A 21338-nucleotide genomic window follows, 5' to 3' on the forward strand; every position below is an offset into this window, starting at 1 on the left:
AGGATCCTGGCAGAAGTGTTGATGAGAGAGGATATGCTCAAAAACAAATATAAAACAAAAGTTTGCATTATTTCTCCTTAGTAACAGCAATATTTTTTATAATGTACTCTGGAGTATACCTTTACATTTACAGCTATTTTCAGGTTTGCTCACCCAAAACTACAGGTAGAGGGCACAACAGACAAATCCAAGCACCCAAACTATTTATGAGTGCAAGCTCCTGTGGTACCTGAGCCAAAATGCTACTGCAGAAGTTTGATTTTGGTCAAGGATATGGCTCAGAATGTCCAAAGACCACAAGCAATCAGCTGCAGGGTTCTGTCTCCCTATCCCTAAATATCCAACACACACAGGGGAAAACTGTAACAGCTGGAGACAACAGACAGCTCAAGCTGAGTTTTGCCCATGATAAGGAATTAAGTTGGCATCAGACACCACAGAGCACCCTAAGGCTGTGCCAGAGCTACTGACTTGAGTGCAAATCAGCCAAAGGCTGCTCTGACACACAGCAAAATAAGCTGAAAAATGACAATTCTGCCTGGAAAATTCAGCCACATGGATCAACTCTGGTATATTTAAATATTGCAGCGTAACCTTTCATGGAAGTTCAATTTTATTACAGATGGTACCTCAGACTCCTGGAACTCTTACTGCATTTCACCAAAGGAGAAAGAAGAGAAAGGAAGGTGCATGCAGAAATCTTCCCATAAGTCACAACAGAGGTGGGAAACAAGTGAGAGAAAGCCCCTGCTTTATTTGCACAGACACAGACCCAAAGCCAGCTTTTTACTCTCCTTCAGCACAAGGGGGGAGGCAATTCCAGACTCAGCAGGGAGAGGTTCCTGAGCACACTGTGGTAAGGACACCTGGGGCTCCAGAGAGACGGGAGCAGATGCACAGTGGCAAACACTCCTCCCTCTGGAGCACCCAGTCGGGCACAGGAGCAAGGACAGGAACCTGCAGAACACAGAATCTGCTCCTCCTCTGAAAAACCCCCACGAGCCACCCAAGGATGGTGCACAGAGCATGGGGATGGACTTCCCACCTGGATGTGAAGCCAGGACTTAAACCCAGATACACTGTTCCAGAAAAACGGGGCTGAAATAAAGATGGCAATACCCTCACTGGTATTGCCCCCAAGCTGTTTATGTGTCAAGCTCAGACATTCCTGTCAGCTGGGCAGGAGCTGCAGGCGCTGCCTTTGCTCTGTGCTGAAATCACACTGAAGTTATAAAATAAAATAAATAAAAAAATAAAAATAAAATAAAGTAAAATAATTAAAAATGAAAAATATAAATTTAAAAAATAATATAAATAAAAATAAAATAATAAAAATTAAAATAAAACAAATAATTAGACAAAAATAAATATAAATTTTAAAATTTAAAAATAATAAAATAAAATAGCCATTCCTCATCAGTCTAAAGTGTTTCATTTCAAAACACTTTTGCTTCAAACCAGAAACCTTAAATTTTGCATTTGCTAAAACTAAGTTTTCCAGAGGAATTTCTCTATACTTACACTTCTCTTCATGTGTTCAAAATGCTTTGTTCAAATTAAAAAGACACAAGTCCTAAGCTGGTAAAACCTAGGTTAGACACTTGAGATTTCCAAAAATAAGGTGACTTTTCCAGGCTGAGCAAACCCAATTCCCTCAGCCTTTCTTTGTAGGAGAGGTGCTCCATCCCTCTAATCTGAGAAGTTAATTTTTTTTTTTTAAGGCACATTTCATTTTGCTAGAGGTAAGTTTCACACACAAAGTCACACTAAAGGTGCATTCCTCAGCCCAAGTACAAATCCAAGCTTTTCATCTCAATGCTCCCACAATTACAGCGGAGAACAACAACTTCTAACTCATTCTCTAAGATAGAGAATGAAAACAAGCCTCGTGTAAGTACTGCCTGTAACTCCTGTTGATGACCAAGGGGATCAGCTGGGAAATACCTGAAGGCAGGTGGGTGCAGTTCAGTGGCAGCAGAAAGCCAGCACTGCTCACACACGCACCAGCTCAGCGTGCACAGCTCAAGCACCATTCTCCTCCTCCACAAAACCCAGGATGATTTCATGTCTCTGCAGGTGCACTGAGCACTCCTGTCCCCCTCCATGCTGCCCCACACAGCTCCCCAGCACACACTGAGGCAGCTCTGTGGCTCAGCCATGATCTCCTTGCCCCAGGATGTGGGTGAGGGTTTGGTCATCAAAGCAGTAATGTGCCAATAGCAAAGGAAGTTAAAAATGCCAGTGGACATAGAGCAGATTTCGTTTTTCCCACTTAGCTGTAAATACCAAAGCAGGGTGTGCAATTCAAACAGTGCCTTCTCATTCTTAAAGGGTTTAGGCTGGGAACTTGTTGTGTCCATGGAAACACCAGGAAAAAGGATTTCAAGTGAGATTTCCACTTTCTACCACTTGCTTTATTGAGTCTTTTCACAATGCATGGGTTGCTGTCGGGTTTGCTTGCAAACAAGGACCTGGGCTTAATCCCACCTGTCAGGCAAGCACAGCAGACAGCTTCTCTTCATTATCCTGCTCCAAGCCCACTTTGGAGTCCCACATGGAGGCAATAAATAATCCTGGATTAACATCCAAGATACAGGTGGGTAGAATAGAAGCATGCACACCTTACCCTGAGAATGGGCTGACACAGTCCATGCTTGGGATGGCTTTGTTAAAGCAGTCAGCAGGGTAGTTGGAAGATGAATAATTGAAGAAACAGCTTCTTTAATACGAACCATGGGCAGCATGTGGTGCAACTTTCCCTCTGTTTCCCCCTCCCCAACAAGAATTCTTCATATCAAGCTGCTTTGGTGCTAAGTGCACATATCTAGGAGGCATTTCTCTCCAAAATTTGGATCCAAACACACATCAAAAATAACAGTTCATCCGTCACGGTTGGGAAGCATGTATGACAAGAAAATATTTGCTTTGCTCTGGTTTTGTGTTTGGTTTGCTGACCGCTTATATCAAAAAGCTAGAACAGCTTTTTCATCTTGCCCTAGTTTAGAAACATTTATAGGACAGATGGTCTAAATTTGTGGGTTTTATAAACTTAATGAGAATGTAAAAAAAAAAAAAAAGGCGCATATGGGTGCAATATTTTCTGGGGCTTCTCTGAGCTGGCCAAGAAGTAGCCCACTGCAGAGGAGAGAGAATTTCAGTGGGAGCTCATTGCAAGCTTTACAAACAAGAAGAGGGACTGCCACAGCCTTTCTTCACCTCAGTGGCAGTTTCACTTGCACTGTGTGGTGCAGGAAAACATACATTTATTTATCCTTCCCAGCAAGGAACATTTGTTAAACTTTGCCTCCACATAACTGCTAAATGGGCTGGCTGTGGTAGCTCAACAGAGGGCACAGGTGGGGCTCCATCCTCTGTCCTGAAGAGCCCCTTGCTGGCCCAGCAAAGAGCTGAGCTCTCAGTTCCCCTAGGATGATTGTATTATTTTATTCCTACATGCAGCTCTCTCTATCTCCAGACATCACCATTTCAAAAGGACCCTGCCAATGTCATCTGGGCCTCAGGTCACACCAGAGAATGGGGAGCTGGGGTATCCCTATGGAGGCCCTGGTCCCAGGCTCTGTCACCACCTTTGGGCAGTTCAGCATGACTTGGTCCTCCAGCAGGCTCCAAACAGAGCCACAGCAGCACACAGTGAGGGAGGAGAGTTCTCTCTTCAGGGAAGAACCAGGTGTCCCAGTATGGCATTTCCTTCTCCACTGACTCCAAGAGCTGGTGTGTGTAAGTGTCCCTCAAAGTGAATAGATCAGTGAACAGAGTAAAATCAACTTGTAAGGTCAGTGAGAGCCCTGTTTCCTCACTATGAAACCATTAATAACAAGCACCCTATTTTCAGGCTCCTCCTCTGAAAACTTCATCTCACCTGAAACACTTCAGGTTGAAACAAAGCAGGCTGAAGATGTTTTCATGAAACAACATCCTTGGTGTAAGACAGAGTAAGAATCTCCTGTTAGGAAAAAAAATCCTCCTTCATCCAGCTCCCCAGGCTGAAAAAGTGAGTTTAAAAGATCAGCTTCCAGTTTTCCCCTATGCGAGCTATTAAAATATTCATGAGCAACATGTAATCCATCAATACAAGCTCCACTAACTTAAGACCTCAATTTTCATCTTGGACAGTCCTCTTCCAATGAAACACTCTAGGAGGTATGAACCTCAAATTATTTTCAGGGAAATATTTCAGAGTGTTGGCACAAAAGCTGTCACTTTTAGTTTGTGCATAAACACAGCTTTAAGAAAAAACAGGCAGCAATTCTCTCAAAATTATTGTCTAAGCCCCTTTGCAATCTTTAGCATGCACTGTTCATTTTACACCCAGCTGCTGCTTCCAAAATCTTCTTCAGGATTCTGGTTTTTATATTATTCTCTTTAAATGTGACGGCTCAGACTACAGTCAGGTGTGAAGGAAGTGTGCGACACTTTGAGGAAATCTCAAACAAATCCTTTATCTCACTAATTTCAGGGGGAATGTAAATGAGCAAGGCTTGCAGACTGTGCAGGCCTTGCTGTATTTTAGATTTCGGGCTCTCCTTTACCAACCACTGAATAGGAATCTCCCTTGTTAGCAAGCAGAGCAAAAGCAGCACAGGGCAGTGCTGTGCCCTGCTCTGACCCCCAGGATTCCTCACACTTTATCAGCTGGAGACAGGACTGCTCTGTGTGTACAAAGTCCTTCCTTCCAATGGGAAATCATCTCTACAGCATCCAACAGAACCCAGCTCTGCTGGGAGCAGAAGGAGGCAGTGATTACACAAAAATCACCTTTTCATGCAAGGCAGAAGCATGCCTGCCCCCCACCAGCTCCCTAGCCACCCCCACCTCCCAATAACTACAGCTCTCAACAAACATTCAGCAAATATTTGGACAAACAGCCAAGGACTTCTCAGAACATCAAATGATTATTAAATCTTAAACTGTACTTTCCAAAAATAATTTTCTGCTGCTGTTGTTTGTTTGTTTGAAAGGAAGGGTAGTAAAATCCACAGATGTGTACAGCCATAAACCTTTAGATGAGACTCAATTTCCTTGATGTCCAACGATAAAACCCACTAATAAATGTGTACAGATGCAAAGGCCTATTTGTTGTCCTGTCAAGTCAGGCCATGTGGAACAAAAAACCTAAAAGCAACCAGGAGAGGAACTAATGATGTAGGCTGGCCTCTGCCAAGATGCACTTACTGCAGTTCCTGTGACATTTAAGGAACATAATGATGGGACATTCCTTTTTAACTTTATTGTTTTGTCAAAAGCAGAGTTTTACAGCTGAAGATCACGTTCCCAAGATAGTCAATTAGGTTATGCAGATTTACACACACACTGTGATCTCCTTTGTGCAGCATGACCAGTTCCTTTGCTAACAATCACTCACATTTGATGACAAAGATGGGGCTGGTGTCAATATCTCCCATATAGAGCCGGATTATTTTTTATTTTTTTTTATTTTAAATGCTTTCCATGAAAAGCTCTTTAGATCTTCTGGTGCATCAAGACAGCTTTTCTCTTTTTAATCTCCAGATAATTATTTCTGAATGTGCAAATATAGTTTTCAAGGGGAAAAAAACCCACTCTCTGGAGTAACCAAACACCAGATTTCCGCAGTATGAAAGCCATTTTAAGGCACTGTGGTGTGCTTCGTGGTTAGCCCTGCTTCTACTTAATTAGGGACCTAAGTTATAAGTCCACAGCTGCAGGAGAGCAGTAAATAGCTATTGCTGACTTCCTTATTGCCAATATGTACATCATGATTGTAGGGTGAAGAGCAGGGAGCTTTTTGTAAACACTGCCTTGTGCAGCAACAGTACTTTGATGTCATAAAAATGCTGTTACATATTTTAAAGTCTTAATTGTGGTCCAGTGCGGTGCTGTCAGCTTCCTGGTGGAGCACTAACCCTTTCTGTGATTGCTGGGGATGCAGAACACTCCTTTGCAGGTTTCCTAATTAATGCAGCCTATCCTCACTGATTGCAAAGCACCAAGTCCCCCTCTAGCAATGCTATCCATGCTGAGGAAGGTGAGGAAAGGGGGGAAGGAAAGGAAAAATGCCCCCCTTCCCCACCCCCCCGCAGTGTGGAGGGCATTTGCCTGCTCCATCTTGTTCTGATTACCAGCATCCGCTTGCTCCCTGTTAGGAGCACTCCCTCTCTAAACACTCTGGCCAGAAAGCCCTTCCTTCAGAGCTCCCGGACAAGAGCCCCACAGCAGAGCTCCCAAATAACCCTCCATCTTTCACCAATCCTGGCCACAACAGCCAGACAAACCCTCCCACCTCAGCACATTCTGTCTGCCTTTGTGCATGGACTCTCCAGCCTCTCTCTTCTACCTGCATTCTTCAGGTCACCCAAAATTGAAAACTTTCACATTTCTTACCTGATTTTTAATGCCCTATCTTGCTTCTATGCCCACTGTTGCCACCTTAGCAAAATTTTTTTCAACCAGTTTTCAGCCTTTTTGAGCACCTCCATGGCAGGCAACTTCTGACTGCTACCCCAGAAATGGTGGAAAGCTGTCTGAAAAAGCCTCAAATCAAAGCAAGCAAAGCTTGCAAGAGCAAAAAGTCACCTGGTGTCACCAAAAGCACTTCTGTTCCCTAGCTGGTGCCAAGCCCTGCTCCTGGCTGCAGGCCAGCTCCTCAGGGTGAAGGGACAGACTCTGCAGTGCCCAGCAGCCCTCCTGAGCTCACACCTGGCACCAATCTCTGGGGCTGCACACAAGTGCTCCCTCCTCCTCTCCAGGACCCACTCCTATGCTCTGGGCCTTGCAGGTTGTCTGCAGGACCACAGAAGTTCCTCCTGGCCTGCAGAGCATGCATTCTCCTGGAGAGATCAGGCCATTGGCAAGAACTCAGCCTCAGAAGAAAATTTTAGGGAGTGGGCAGGACACTGAAGAGAAGGACTTCAGTCCAGTCCCAGCTGTGCTGTGACCCTGATAAGCACAAAGACATCTCCTCTTGTCCCACTTCTCTCCATGCTCCCACAAAGGTGCCATGGAGCCCAGCTCCTCTCAGCACGAGCTATTTGGTAGGAGTGGTGGGCAGCACACAGAGGATGGCACTTGCAAGCTCACATTTATTTCATGTCAGAAAATAAAAGGCACCTGCTCCCACTCAGGCTGAACAGGCTGCCAGGAACAGGCCCCAGGTTCCTCCCCCGTGGCCAGCAATGCATTTAGGGACCAAACATCACCTGCAAACAGGCTGCTGACCTCAAGCAGTCTTTCTAGACATCCTTGTAAACAGAAATCAAGAACAATGCTAGAAACCACAGAGGGAGGGCTCCCATCTCCAGAGATGGGATTTGTGCAGTGTCCCTGGTAAACACCAGCACTTTGGAACTTGTCTTGATGAATGGGCTTGTCTGATGGCAGCACAATGGGGACTGATGATGAAATGGTGACAAATGGGTTTCCTCCCGGCTGCACTCAGCTATTCTTTGCCATCTGCACAGGCTGCCTCATGGAAACATGTTTTGCAACACCGAGTTCATGCAAAAAAGCCCAGAGTCCTGTCTGACAAAGGCAGCTCCCAGAGCAAGAAGCAATGGATTAAAGGCACAGAAGAAGACAACAGCTGTCTCCAAGGGAGTTGCAGACCTCCAAGAATGAGCCAGCAAAGAGAGAGATGGCTTGAGTTTATATACCTGCATTTACCAAGCCAGCAGAGCACCCGAGAGCAGCCTCCACAGGTCACCCTTTAGATAAAGGGGTGGGGATATCACCAATGAAAGGAAATGCAGGAGGAAAAGCTGGCCAGGAGAAAGGAGAAGAGTTAAGACAAATTTAATTGACTTCACAGTAGGGAGCAACAAAAGGAAAGACATTTTTGAAGCCATTATAAATTGGCAAGGAAAGTAGGGGAAAACAGACGAATCAGTCACACAGGAGAAGAGCTTTGCCAGAACTGAATTGTCCAGGCTGTTTCAAAGTGACACCCAACCCTTCTGGTTATGCTTCAATTCAAGCTGTTTGTTGGTGTCTGGGCCTGCAAGCAGCTCTTTGAAAAGCTACAAATGTCACCCCCAGAGCTGCCTCTGGGTGGGAAGCTCACATCTGGGAGCAGCTTAGGATCCCTGCAGGAACACAAACATCTCCCAGCCCAATTACACTTTGAATTTCTGCTCTGAAAGGGCACACCAGGAATGAGCTAGGGGAACAGGGCCACCATCCAAACACTTCTCCCTGCACTCTTTGCTGTCCTAAGGGGATTAAATGATACAAGGAATGCAGTGGGATTAATCAGAGATTAGAGCCAAGTTTTAAAGTCCTGGTCAGTCACTTGGCACACAGGGGAATCCAAAGGCACACATCATTCCCCTGAAGAGATCCCACAGGGTATCACTGATAGAACAGGAGGCACAGGAAAAACAATGCAACAAAGCCCTGAATGAAACCAAGGCCTTAGGATCAGCTATACTGTGGGCTGCTCAGGGATAGATGAAAATAAATAAGAAACTCATGCAAAACCCCCAAGAAACACCACCAAACCAATACATTTAAATAAATTAAAGTTTTCTGCTTCATTGGCTGGCTATATGTTTGCACATCCAGCATCACTGCATATATTTGCCTCAAGGCCCTTGCTGGAATCCTATTTCTTGTAGGCCTATTAGAAGTTCAGAGCAATAATGTTCTATCAATAAGTGCCAAACTACTGAGTCAGTGCATAAAGTCTGAACTTTTTCATGCTTAAAGTAAATGGGTGACTTTTCTTTCATCTTTAAAATCAGACAGCTCCTGCTTCTGCCAGTTTCTCTGTGTCACCTACTGGCCTCTGTGCTCTAAGACTTCTGTGTATTTATAAACTGAGGCTGATAGTGCTTTTCAAGAGTCTCTCGTGGGTGCTCTTGGGGAAGCTCTGGACTTTAGGAGCCACTCTGAATTTCAGAAAGGTAGCATCAAGCATGAGAGGCCACCATACCAACTGGAGTCTACAGCAACAAATAACCCTTAAAAACAAATTAATCAAGTCTCCCTTATGCTGTACAGATTTTAAAGCCCATACAACAATACAACTGATTTAGCAGCCAGCAGAAGTGGCATATCTTCATTCACAAAGCTTCACTGAGAGACATGTCCTTTCCACTTCCATCTTTTTCTGGGGAAAAACTCCAAAACTCTTGTATGGGAAAGAGCAGTGATCAGTCAGAATGAAACCAAGAGACAGAAATCCAGGAACATCAAGTGGGGCTGTACTGCACACTGATTTGATGAATCATGTCAGAGGTGGAGCTTAAAATAATTGTAAAACCATTACCAGAATCCCGATATATACAAGGATAAATAAGGCAAGCTGTCCCCATCCACAGAGTAATTGGGGAGCAGTTTTTAGCACAACCAAAGGCCCACTGAGGCAACATTAACTCTTAAGGGTCACTGCACAGCAGCGCAGGCAGAAGCTCTATTTACACTGGATGTCAGTGGGTACTCACATCCCCACCTACAGGCATGGACTTGTGGATACCCCCAAATTACTGACTGACTCAGGAGGCAACATTTCTGGAAATAATGATTCAGTGCCTTGGGGTGGCTGCATGAATCTGCTCCCTCCCATCAAACCCAGCACAGACACCCTAACCTCAGGTCTGTGGTATTTCTCTCTTTGGAAACATGCAAAAATGTTGGGAGTGTTCAAATAGCTTTAAACACTGTAGAAGATCTTATCTGCTGTGTTGCATGCAGCACCCAAGCTGGCAGGCTACCTAGAAATACCATTCCCTTGGATTTAATTACCAGTATCTGTGTTTGTTTCATTTCCCCACCACCCACCAAAAAAATTTAAAAGCCAGTGAGGTCTATAGACATCTTCATTAGCTTAGGTTTTACAGCATTATCTCAGCTTAGGTACTTCTTAAAGCAACTCACGTTAGCCCAATTTCTCAATGGACACTGATTTTTAAAACATATTTATGATCCAAATGATTTCCTTCAAGTTCTTCCAATGAGCTTTCTTTTACCTTAGACAGTAGAGAAGCCTTTCCAGGCTGAAATCCCATTTGTGTCCTAAATTCCTGGCATGTCCACAGCACTATGTCTAGTTTTCAAAGAATGTGAAGTTCTGACAGATGCATGAATAGGAGGCATCAAAAGGAAAGAAAAAGAAAAAAGCAAAAGTGCTTAACTCCTCGAAACAAACACACCTCAAAAGCCATTATTTCAGGAAGAACACAGTAACATCTGTCCATCTAATAACTAAGATTTAGGATAAGAATCTAGTTTAGGAACAAAAAAGTAGATTGCAGGGACACCTGGGATGAATTTGGTTTAGCAGCCCACTTATCTGTACGTAAAAGTTAAATAAATTCCCCTTAAACAGCAGGTTATCAAGCAGAAATCAGCAACACCTGCTATATTTGCACAATAACAATAACAAGCTGGGATGCCATTCATTTATGGGAAGAAGAATGCCAAGTTTGCCAGGGTTTGTTTTGGCCGCCGGTAACTCCATGGCTAATAGGCAAGTGATGCATTTCATGGAAAATAAGCTGCACCTGGATTTGAGTCATACCTTGTCCCCTTGAAAACCTGTCATATCCTCCTCCTTAAATGTCTCTGATACAATAAACACATGAGCATAAACAAGGCCTGACTCTTTGCCCTGTCTCTCTCTTCATTCCAGACAGGAAACATAAACCAGCTAACAGCCTGAGATGCATGAAACCATTCCTAAAGCTACTTCAGGCCATTTGTTTAATGTCATCCAGGATCTCTTTTGTGCACTGGACAATTTTCCTACCATGTGTTTGCTTATTGTGTTACCTGCTGCTGCATTTCCATGCAGAGAGAGCCATGTAATAGAACTGGAGCCAGCCTAGTCTTCACAGAAGGTGCCTGATCCTGCACCACTGAGGTAAACTGGAGCTTCAAAAGGGACAGATGGTGCAGGTGGACTCATAAAACATAGTATGTTAATATTCTTGTAGTGAAAACTATGTGAAAAACGTGGAAAAAGAGGTGTATGGACTGGAATGGGTATCATATGGGAGATGCTACACATTTGTTACCAGCCATGGCTAGAGAAATAAAGATAGAAGATACAAGAATATCTTCTCTTTCAGGTGCCAGCATGAAGGAAGTGCACGTGGGCGGCAGTGCCAGCTTTGGAGGGGCTGCTGAGCCAGGCAGCACTGAGGCCATTGGGAGCAATGCAGCCCCACATCCATCCCAGCAGAAGGGAGCAGGAGGTGGCAATGGGGCAGGCCGGTGCCTCAGCTGAGTGAGGAACTCCCAACACCTGCAAACAGCTGCATTCCTCAGCTGGGACAAGGCACACCCCTGCTCCCCAGAGCACATGGCACAGGGAGAGCGAGGCACTGGCACTCCCACACCAGGATGCCTGTGCAGGAATGTCAGCAATGCTCCCCACCACAGTGACAGAGGTGGGTCATGCACACATCCAGTGCATGGAAATCCCTTGCTTTGGAAAGGCCCCATTCCCCCAGCAGTCCGAAAACCCTTCAGGGCTGCTACAAGTACAAGGATTGTTGCCGTATGAAAATTCCCACTTCTATTTTAGGTTTTAAGTGGCATAATTCAGCCAATTTTCCCCTCTTTGCCTGTCACGTGTCACATTGCAAGGCAGGTGCAAAGCTTGCAGAACTTCAAACTCTCACATTTAACATATTTTTCCCTTCATTTATACATTGACTTTTCCATACAGGATCTACGCATGTCGACACACCTGAAAATGGGTAACTAGATCCCTTTTCCACATTTAATGAGTGCTTCCCTCATTATTCTCCTTCCTGTAGGGCCACACAGGTAGATATAAAAGGGAAAATTAAAATGACTCAAAGTCACTTTAGCAATCCCCAGACCACCCATGTCATTAGCTGCTCCTCCAGCCAATGCTCCATTTCCAGGGGTTCTATGTCACTCGCAATAATTTCGGAGCACGACAGACCATAAAACCTCCTAGAGCTGCTTGACAGAGGCAGGGACACACACTATGGCACTCCAATAACTCAGCCTCAACACAGCAGCTCCCCAGCAAGTCACAAACACTGGCTAACAGAGAACTAGAGCTTCCCACACACCCCAATGATTTTTCCTAAACTCTCTGGCTCATTCTTCAATGCCATTTTCTTTCTCAGGCTCTTCAGTGGGTGGAAAGAGGGATCAGACAAAACCAGTTCACTGAGCATTTCTGAGAAGAGACTGCCTGGATTGGGGTTGTGTGTGTATGCCTGACTGCTGAAGTAATGTCAGGGCAGCCAGGGAGAACATGGTGACCTGGAAAAAAGCCTAACCCTCGGGAAGGGAATGTGGGTACTGATAACAGGGTTAGACGAGGGACAGAAAGGGAAATGGAGGCTGCATTTGCTGATGTGTGCATGTTCAGGCAAGTACTATGGGAAAGGAAAAGGAGGAACTGAAAGCATCAATACATAATCAAAATTATAGGTTAGTTGGCATAACATATAATGGAATAACTCATATGACTGGAAAATTAACATTGAACATATTCAGGTATAACAAGCAGAGGAAAAGAAAGTCTGTTCAGAAACAGACAGAGTATATTGCTGGAAGACTTGGTAAAACAGCATGAAAAATGGTAAGAACCACAGATGCAGTTTGTTAAATTGTAAACTTGGAAGGTGATGATGAAGAGGCTTCTTTTCCCCCCCAAAATTCTACTGTAAGATTACCCCAGGGGGATTTAAGGCATCCTGATATCTTCTGTACCTTTCTCAAGAGCGGTGTCCAGGGAAGGAACAAGGGCAAACAGAAGCAGCTTGGCCTTGACTAGTGAGGAGGAGCCAAAAGAGGCATAAAGCAAACTGCACTTTTGTGACACTAAGTAGCAACAAAGCAATCAGAGCAAAAGGGAGACCACAGACAGCATTTACGTCACCAAAACCTGCTCCCAGTGACACTGCTGTGTACCTCCACGCAGATGTGAACACAGCATGCTGCACTCTGCTTTGGAGGCACAAAGCAGTGTCCCAGAGGAGCTGTGATCTGGGTAAAGCTGTGGCATCCAGTGATTACCAACTCTACATTTTCCTCATATCCTAATGGGAAAAGAACAAAAAGTCACAAATGCATTGCTATAATTAAATTTTCATCCACAAATTAATTCCAAGAGGTGGACGACGAGTTGTGTCTAAATAATGTCTCAGAGGCATCTGGAGCAGTGCCTGCACTGAGTAGTAAAGCTTTTTCAATAAAAACTCCCTGCTCTGTGGCACTGAGTCACTCCTAGTAGCAGAAGTTCACTTGCAATATCACATATCACAGTCAGTGACTCTCATGTGTTCCAGGCTTTGAAGGCACGGCACTGATGGAGAAGCTGTGTTTGAAATGGTGCTCAAATGGGGCTACAAACACTCCCAGGTTAATGCCATTTCTACGTGATCAGAGGATAAGTCTGCTGCTGTTACTCTGATTATCTCCAGGACCTTTCTCCTTGGCAAGAACTCTAGCACCAACTGCAATTAATTGTGGCCAATAAGTCACGTTTCTAACAAAAAAAAAAAGCACAGAACAATCCAAAAACCCAGTGTCCCTCTTCTGTAAGGACAGGCTGAGAGAGTTGGGGTTGTTCAGCCCAGAGAATAAAAAGTTCTGGGGAGGCATTCCAGCACCCAAAGGGGGCTACAAGAGAGCTGGAGAGGGAATTTTCACAAGGGCTGGAATGACAGGACGGGGGGGTGGATTCAAAGTGAGGTGGGGCAGATTTAGACCAAATAACAGGAATAAATTCCTTACTGCAAAGGTGGTGAGGCACTGGAACAGGTTACCCAGATAAAACATGCACGCCCCATCCCTAGCAGTGCTCAAGGCCAGGTTGGATGGGGCTTTGAGCAACCTGGTCTAGTGAAAAGCTCTCCCTGCCCACAGCAGGCCAGCTGGAAAAGATGGTCTCTAATGTCTGTTCTAGCACAAATCATTCTGTGATTTGAAGACCAGGCAGGAAATTAATTTACAACCCACAAATACTATCATACCATTTGTAATAAATATCTGCTCAATTCCTACAGCAGACCCACAGCACAGGTTGTTGGGATCTCCTGTCAGCCACTTGCAGCAGTTAAATACAGACATCATGCAAGACGTTTGCTGAAGCAGACAGCAAACTGGGATCCTTCAGAGGGTAAATCACTGTAAATTATCTAATTTGAGCTTGGGATAGAGCTGATGATATAGCATGGCTGTAGAGCACAGTCTAGCTGTTTTAACCCTTTAGTGGAATCTCAGAGCTTTTCTACTTACCTGGTGATGTTTCTACACAACATAAAGGAAATATTTAAAACCAAAGGCAAGAGCCCTTCTGCACGTAAAGAAAGATTTAGTATCTTTGTCAGGGTAGATGTCACAGTGCAGGGTGTGGCCAGACCACATTTGTGCCTTTGCACACAGGGATAGACAGCATTTCATTTTATTGAGCAGCAGTTTACTCAGGATAAACTGCTGTTGATATGTCAGATAAAAACCCATCACAACAACCACGTTCAGAGATGATTACAACAGGCCCTGTGGCCAGGATGCCTTAAGGAGGTCTTGACCTTGGGACAGGAATTACAAAGACCATAATCATCAATGACATGGCCACATTAAAGCTTTTTAAAAATTCGTGGGCTTCCTTGTTTGCTGGGGATATGCCTTCAGTAGAGACTTACTCTGGAATGAAGCCATTCTCACCAGGACTTGCATCTGCACAAGTTCTGGGACTGTAATTCCACTCAAATACCCCACAAAGACGAGCCCTTTGTAAGCCTTTCTGTTGGGAGTTTGACTGGCTAAGGACTGGAAAAGTACAAAACCGTGGCTAATTCCAAGTCCTGCACCTGTGCAGACAGCGTGTCCTTGAGGCCTAGCTGTGGTATAATAACAAACAGTAAAAGAGACATGAGAAAAGAGAGATGTAACCCCTAAGGAATGAGGAAGAGTTAATGCTAGAGTTTAACCAATAGATTGCTTGGCTTACAGAATATTCATAAGCTTATTATTTGCTGTATAAGTGTTTGATACTTTCTTCAATAAACTGGACCAGAAGGACCTGAGGGACCGGGACCGGACCTGAAGGGCCTGTGATGAAGCAACTGCTGTCCTGGTCCCCTTCCTTTGACATCTTTCCCCTCAAGGAATCCTTTTTAGGTCACCTTTTCCATCAGTGACACACACAGGCAGTGCTGGCTTGGCTCTCACCTGAGCAGAGAGCAGGGGGAAGCACTGAGCAAATTCAATAATAATTGAATTTCTGTACCCTGTGTAAGTCCTGTGGGTCACTCATCACTGAGAGTCCTTGTGTTAGTAACTGACTCAAGCAGCAAAGCAGGGAGGGATGTTGGTATTTAGGCTTTATTCCACTCACCTATTCCAGCAGGTATTGACTGGCACTCCAAGCTACAAAGCACCCACAGGGAAAAGCAACAGCCATGCCAATCTGTGCATATTCTAAACAGCCCGATACATGTCCTGATAAAGGAAAAATTGCAAATGTGCTGTCAGAGCTGAATCCCCTTTTCTGTAGCTGGCAATGGTAAGAGGGAAGGAGGAAGCACTCCAGAAGACAGCCCACAATCCCATAAACATTTTCTAATCCCAGGTTTCCCTGAAGTGTTGCTTGTACCTTGACACAGACCAAGGACAAACAGTAGCACATACAGAATGGAAAAAGCAGACAAGCCTTCAGAACCTCTCCTGCTCAGTTTCATCCTTAAGAACCACATTTATTCACACAATTCACTGCCACAGCTGAAGTGCTGCTCTAAAAAAATTGGCCCTCATTGTTTTTTGATGGACTGCCTTTTCAATTATTTTTCTTGCCTTTAGCATCCATCTTAATACTCTAACAGCTGCTTAAATGGTCAAAAAAATGTGATCTTCTGTAGAGCTGCTTGGAAAGTGCTTGATTTTTCCTGGGCAAAACTTCAGTGGAAATGCATAATAGTTTTCATCTCAATTTTTCAAAGGAAAAATTTCAATTTTTTGGCTGAAACTCAAATACCAAAATATTTCAACCAAAACCTAAAATATTTCCATTAGGAAATGCTACTGCATGGTGTCCTGGGAGATGGGATTCCAGATCTCATGCTCTCATTTCCCTTTATGCCCCATGATACAGCTGATTTCCCTTTTTCCAGATGAAAGCTGCTGCATCACTGAAGTTGTATGTCCTAATTCCTGGTGGGACACACACTAGAGAAATGAATGGGGATCTGAGGCTGAAGAATACCAGCAAATTCCCACACTAACCCTTCAGATTATACAGATGGAAACATTTTGGTTTTGAAGAAAGGTTTCAAGAGAAAGCCCTGGAAAGCAAGCCCTTTTTCAAGGTAAGCTTAATTGAAAACCTGTGATTTCTGTCAACAGGCAGTTTCAGGACAGCTATTTTGTTTCAGCTGGTTGAACAGATCCTGCTGTTGAGCATTATTCCAGACTCCCATACAGCCTGAGTGCTGTTAGCTATAGCAGCCAGACTTCCAAGGCTTTCTAGAAGACCTGGGCATTCCATTTCTGTGGGGTTTTGAAATGAACACCCCAATCCTGCAGGCTTTTACAGCAATCCGGGCTGGCAAGAGGCATCTCACAAGGCACTGAGGCAGTGCCTTTGAGAAGTAGTGACTAAATGGCTTTTTGAGTTAAGGAAACACCAGCCTGGTTTTGCTCTGTGTTACACAAAGTTGCCAGCAGAACCCAAAGCATCCCAGGGTTGCTTTTGGATGTAAAGGATGAATTTACACCTTTGATGAGACTCTTGCTTCCTCACACCACTGCCTGGCAAGCCCCAGGAGGTGTGATCCCCTGAGAAGGAAGAGGAACAAGCATTCATGGAGGAGCAGGAAAACTAGACAGCACAACCTTGGGCATCCATGGGCTGCAGAGCTGAGAGAACTGCCCTCGGCGAGTCACTCATTTTAGTGGGACAAAACCACTTTTCCAGTTCCTTGGACTGTAAGTGAAGCCCAACTTTGCTCCCTTCCTAGGGACAGAGAAGGGAGAGGATTGACAGACACCTCACTGAACTCACAGCTGGGATGCATTTGAGCATCTCTCCTTGAAGTCCTGTCTACCACGGAGACCTTTTGTCCATGGGCTCAGCTGCGTTCCCCTCAAGCTGCCACATCACGGGGCTTTGTCTGCTTTGCCTTCCCAACCCAAAGGCCTTGCTATGGTTCTGGGCCTTACCAAGTGATGCAGAACAAACTTTCTTCCCAAATCTGCTAATCAAATCAGTTTGACCAGCCAGTCGTCTGCAAAAAGAGGATTTCAAGTACCACGTCCAAGCACTGGCCTACCTCCAGTGTCATGTCTCCAGCTGGGAAAAAATCTGGTGCCTCAGAGGAAAGCAAACAATAAATCCTTCCCAAGTCCTGCAGACTGAAACCCTGAAACACAAGATTCAGTTACAGCATTCCACTGAAAAAGGGCTGGGAAGCCACTGGAACCAGCAGGGACCTTCGTGCTCTCCCCAGGAAGGGAATGGGCACCACCACAGCCCAAAGAGCTCTCCTCTGGAGCCAGAGGACAGCACCAGTATCCTTAGGCAGACACACTGAGTTTGCTTTTGCTGCATGGTATTTAGGGCTATTTTGGGTGCTGGGCAAGGGAGATGGGTGGGATCTCATGTGCTGGCTCCTCCAGAAGGACAGGAGCACCTTCACTGCTATTTCACAGTAGCCTCAGTCACATCTCTCTCAAGCCTTGGCATTTAAGCACCTTGGAGATTTTCTATCTGCAAGAAACTGGAGCAAGTCTTCAATCTCACTCTGAGGACTTTAAGTGCTGATAAAACAATTTTTAATTTTTTTTCTTTTCTTAATTTATTCCAGGGCTGAGTTACATTGCTGTTATGAAATTTCACCTTCACCCCAGGCTGAAGCTGCCTGACTCTGACCAGCCATTAGATCTAATGCTAAACATCAACAAAGCAAGCTCTCCTGCAAGTCTTGGTGCAGTACAGAGAGCCAAAAGCACTGCTGGTATGAACCCTTATATACATCCAGAGGTCACACTTGTCACAGAACTGAACTGAGACAAGAGGTTGACAAAGTTTGTATGGTCACTGCAGTGGAAACTAATTGACTGACACTTCCAACTAGAACAGGCAAGGAAATACCTCAGCATTATTTTCACAGATCACACTTCCCACCTCCAGCATTTGGTTTCTACTAACTTCAGATTATTTACTGGAATGGAATACTTGAGTTTCCAACCAGACTGACTGAGGGTTGAACAGGGCTGGCACAAAGGGGTAAGGACAAGGAAAGGAACCAAGTCCAGACAACACTGCAACACTGCCCACAGCCAGAACATGCACCAGCCATGAGAACCTCACTGACTGTTCCAATTACCATATACTCTGGAATGGCTACTCTATTTCAGCCTGTTGCCCATATTACTCCTCTACTTCTGATATTTCTTCCTCTAATAAAGCAATAAACATTTTTGTAACTCACTACCAAAGTAGTTCCTTATGTACCAGTTGAGATACTGCGGCAAACACCCAGGAGGAGCATGTACATATATATCCAAATTACATTAATGAACAATCCAGAAATTAAATTCATGTGCTGATAAAATTTGTGGTAGGATTCTGCAGTTTATTGGTGCCTTTAGCCTTGGTTATCTTTCATATCTGCAGTTGCCCAGCTGTACTTCCTTGATCATCTCTCCCAGGGGACTTTCTGAAGTACAGTCTGGTCCAACATGCCCTTAAAAGCAAATATTCTATTAACCACTGCAGCTAGGCTTCTGGAGAAGCAGTCAGGGCAGCCTCGAGCCAGGAATACAAGATTTTGCACAGATTTCCCTTACAGAGAGCAGATTTCCAAAGCTCTACAGAGCTTGGGGACTAAATCTCTTGACCCCTGCTCCTTCCAGGGAAGAGAATCTTAGCCCAAGTTGGATACAATGAAGGTTCTCGATGCCATTCAAGGAGCAATGCAGACCTGTGATAACAATAACCACGTGTGTGCCAACAGGACCATGCACATGCACAAACTCTTGTGTGCACACTCAAATACCTTGCTGAATCAGGGCCACAGTAAATGCATTCTTTTCATAGAAACATTTTTCCATGGACCTGATCCAAAGCCCACTGAGGTCAGCAAGAGTCTCTCACTTCAATAGCATTTGGATCAGACCCCATGAGCATTTCCAACTAAAACCAGCACTGGAATTTGTGCATGCCCTTGCATTGAAACAATTTGAGTCTAGTTCATTGTAAACCCTAAACTCAAATATTCCTCACCTCTGGGAAAGCTGGGAACACAAGCTGGATCTTTACTTTGCTTTCAAAGGCCAATTCAAAAAAGATTCCAGTTCCAACAAGCATAAGCCTTCAGAACATTCATACTTGAATGAGGGGCTTAATTTAAAAAGAGCTCAAATATGTCTAAGGAGAAAAGTTTCATCATATCTTTCCTATAGTACTGCAGGTTAAGTATAAAAATAATAATTAAAGACTAGCTGAAAAGGCTTCTGCTGAGGAATGCATTTAAGGGTCTTCCTACAAAGATAAGGATTCTATTTCCTAATGGCTATATAAATCCATAAAGACTTATCTATGGTTTCACTGATAGATCATCACTGGAAAAAAGAGAGAAATCATAAAAGCATTCCACCTGTATTGCTGGCAGATGGCTTATAAATGTCACACAGACTCAGACCTACTACTGGCTCATACAAGAGGTATTAAATAAACTGCTGAACATCTGCTGGTAAATACACAGCAAACAAGAATGCAACTCAGAGCCAAACATCTGGTGAGTGTGGGCCACATCTCTGCTCATAAACTAAGCAATGTTTTCTGCTAATCATTAACAGAGTTATTGATTTTAGAAGTGTATCACACAGCTATAATTTTGTCAGAGAGTAGACCACATAAGTTGTTCTTTTTCTGGTTGTTTCATTTTGTCTTATTCCAAAAGTCCGTAAATTGACGAGCGGGACAAAAATTATAATTGACATCATCTGTGGGAAATATTTCATAAAACAACAGGCCCAGATGTAGGATTAAAGCCATGTGGTAGTAAAATACCACACTGAAAAAAGTCCAGGTTCCATGATTTCTTATGAAAACAGATGTGCTATTACTCCACTCTACTTGTTTTTCAATACTTTTTACTCCAAATAATTCTCTTTTTTTCCCCTCTTCTTTTTTTTTTTCCACAATTGCACTAGGGAGAGATCATAAATTGATTGCAGATGGCAACTTGTACTTCAAAATCCTAACTGTCACAATCTTTGAAATAAAAATAAATGAAGCATTTTGTGAAATTATATTGAGCCGTGTTAAAAGTAATGAAGATTATACAAACATATGTCTTTTTGTCATTTATACAGCACCTTCAGGCATGACAACCAGATCTATTAGACAATACCTCTCTCCCTGGGAAGTAGTTATTTTCCAAGTGCAGGATGTACTGAAATATAGAAGGTAACCTATAGCCTGAGCACTCCTTTATCCAAGCCTCAAGATGGTTGGAAGCTCCTACAGCACAGAGCCAGGAATGCACATCCCTCCATTCCCTCACACACAAAGAGGCAACATGGAAACAAGAGAGGATTGTTCCATGCATCCTGCTTTGTACATCATTCCATACCAGTACATTCTTGACAAACACATTGTATAAGGGATCTGTGAAAGACAGAGGCTTGTATGGTTTGGATCCTAATTTGTCAGTGCTGTGCAGGATGGCAAACAACTGTATTTCTTCCTAAATGACTTACTAACATATGGAGCCCATTACAATACCACTAATTACAATTCATTAAGTTCTGAATTTATGCAGTTTCACAATGGAGTCAGAAATTCTCCATTTTTCAGTTATCAGAGATTTTGCAAGACATAATAAAATCAAGGTCTGAGTAGACTCCCACCCTGTCACTGCAATGTCTTCATGCAAAGGCATTTCTGATAGAACTGATGGGGTTTGGTGCTGACTGAAAAGGGATCGATTGAGGTGCCTAGTGTTGGCATTCCCAAAGAAAGGAAGGCGAGGAAAGACCCAGATACTCATTTGCAACAGATGTCCATGTCCCAGTATACTTTGGGGGAAGCTGTGAAGGAAATGGGAACATTGCTCAGTCAAAGGGTAGCCCCTTTCTTGACTCACACAAAGGAAGATGAAACAAACAGTAGTGAATGAAGAGCCAGAGTGCACAGTTTTGGGGACCACAAAAACCATTAAAAACACCCCTAAATGAGAATAGGAGCAAAGCCAATGCCCACAAAAAGATGGGAGAGCAGTCTGAGAAGCAGCACTACTTCTTCTATTAGGTCTTTATATCCAAGGGAGTTAACAGGAACACCTGCAGTATTTTGTCTCCCAGGCAAGCCATACAGAGATAGGCTATCTTTGCCATGTGGCTCTGGAAAC

Source organism: Zonotrichia leucophrys, chromosome 3 (assembly GCF_028769735.1).
Source record: "Zonotrichia leucophrys gambelii isolate GWCS_2022_RI chromosome 3, RI_Zleu_2.0, whole genome shotgun sequence".
NCBI classification, from domain to species: Eukaryota; Metazoa; Chordata; class Aves; order Passeriformes; family Passerellidae; genus Zonotrichia; species Zonotrichia leucophrys.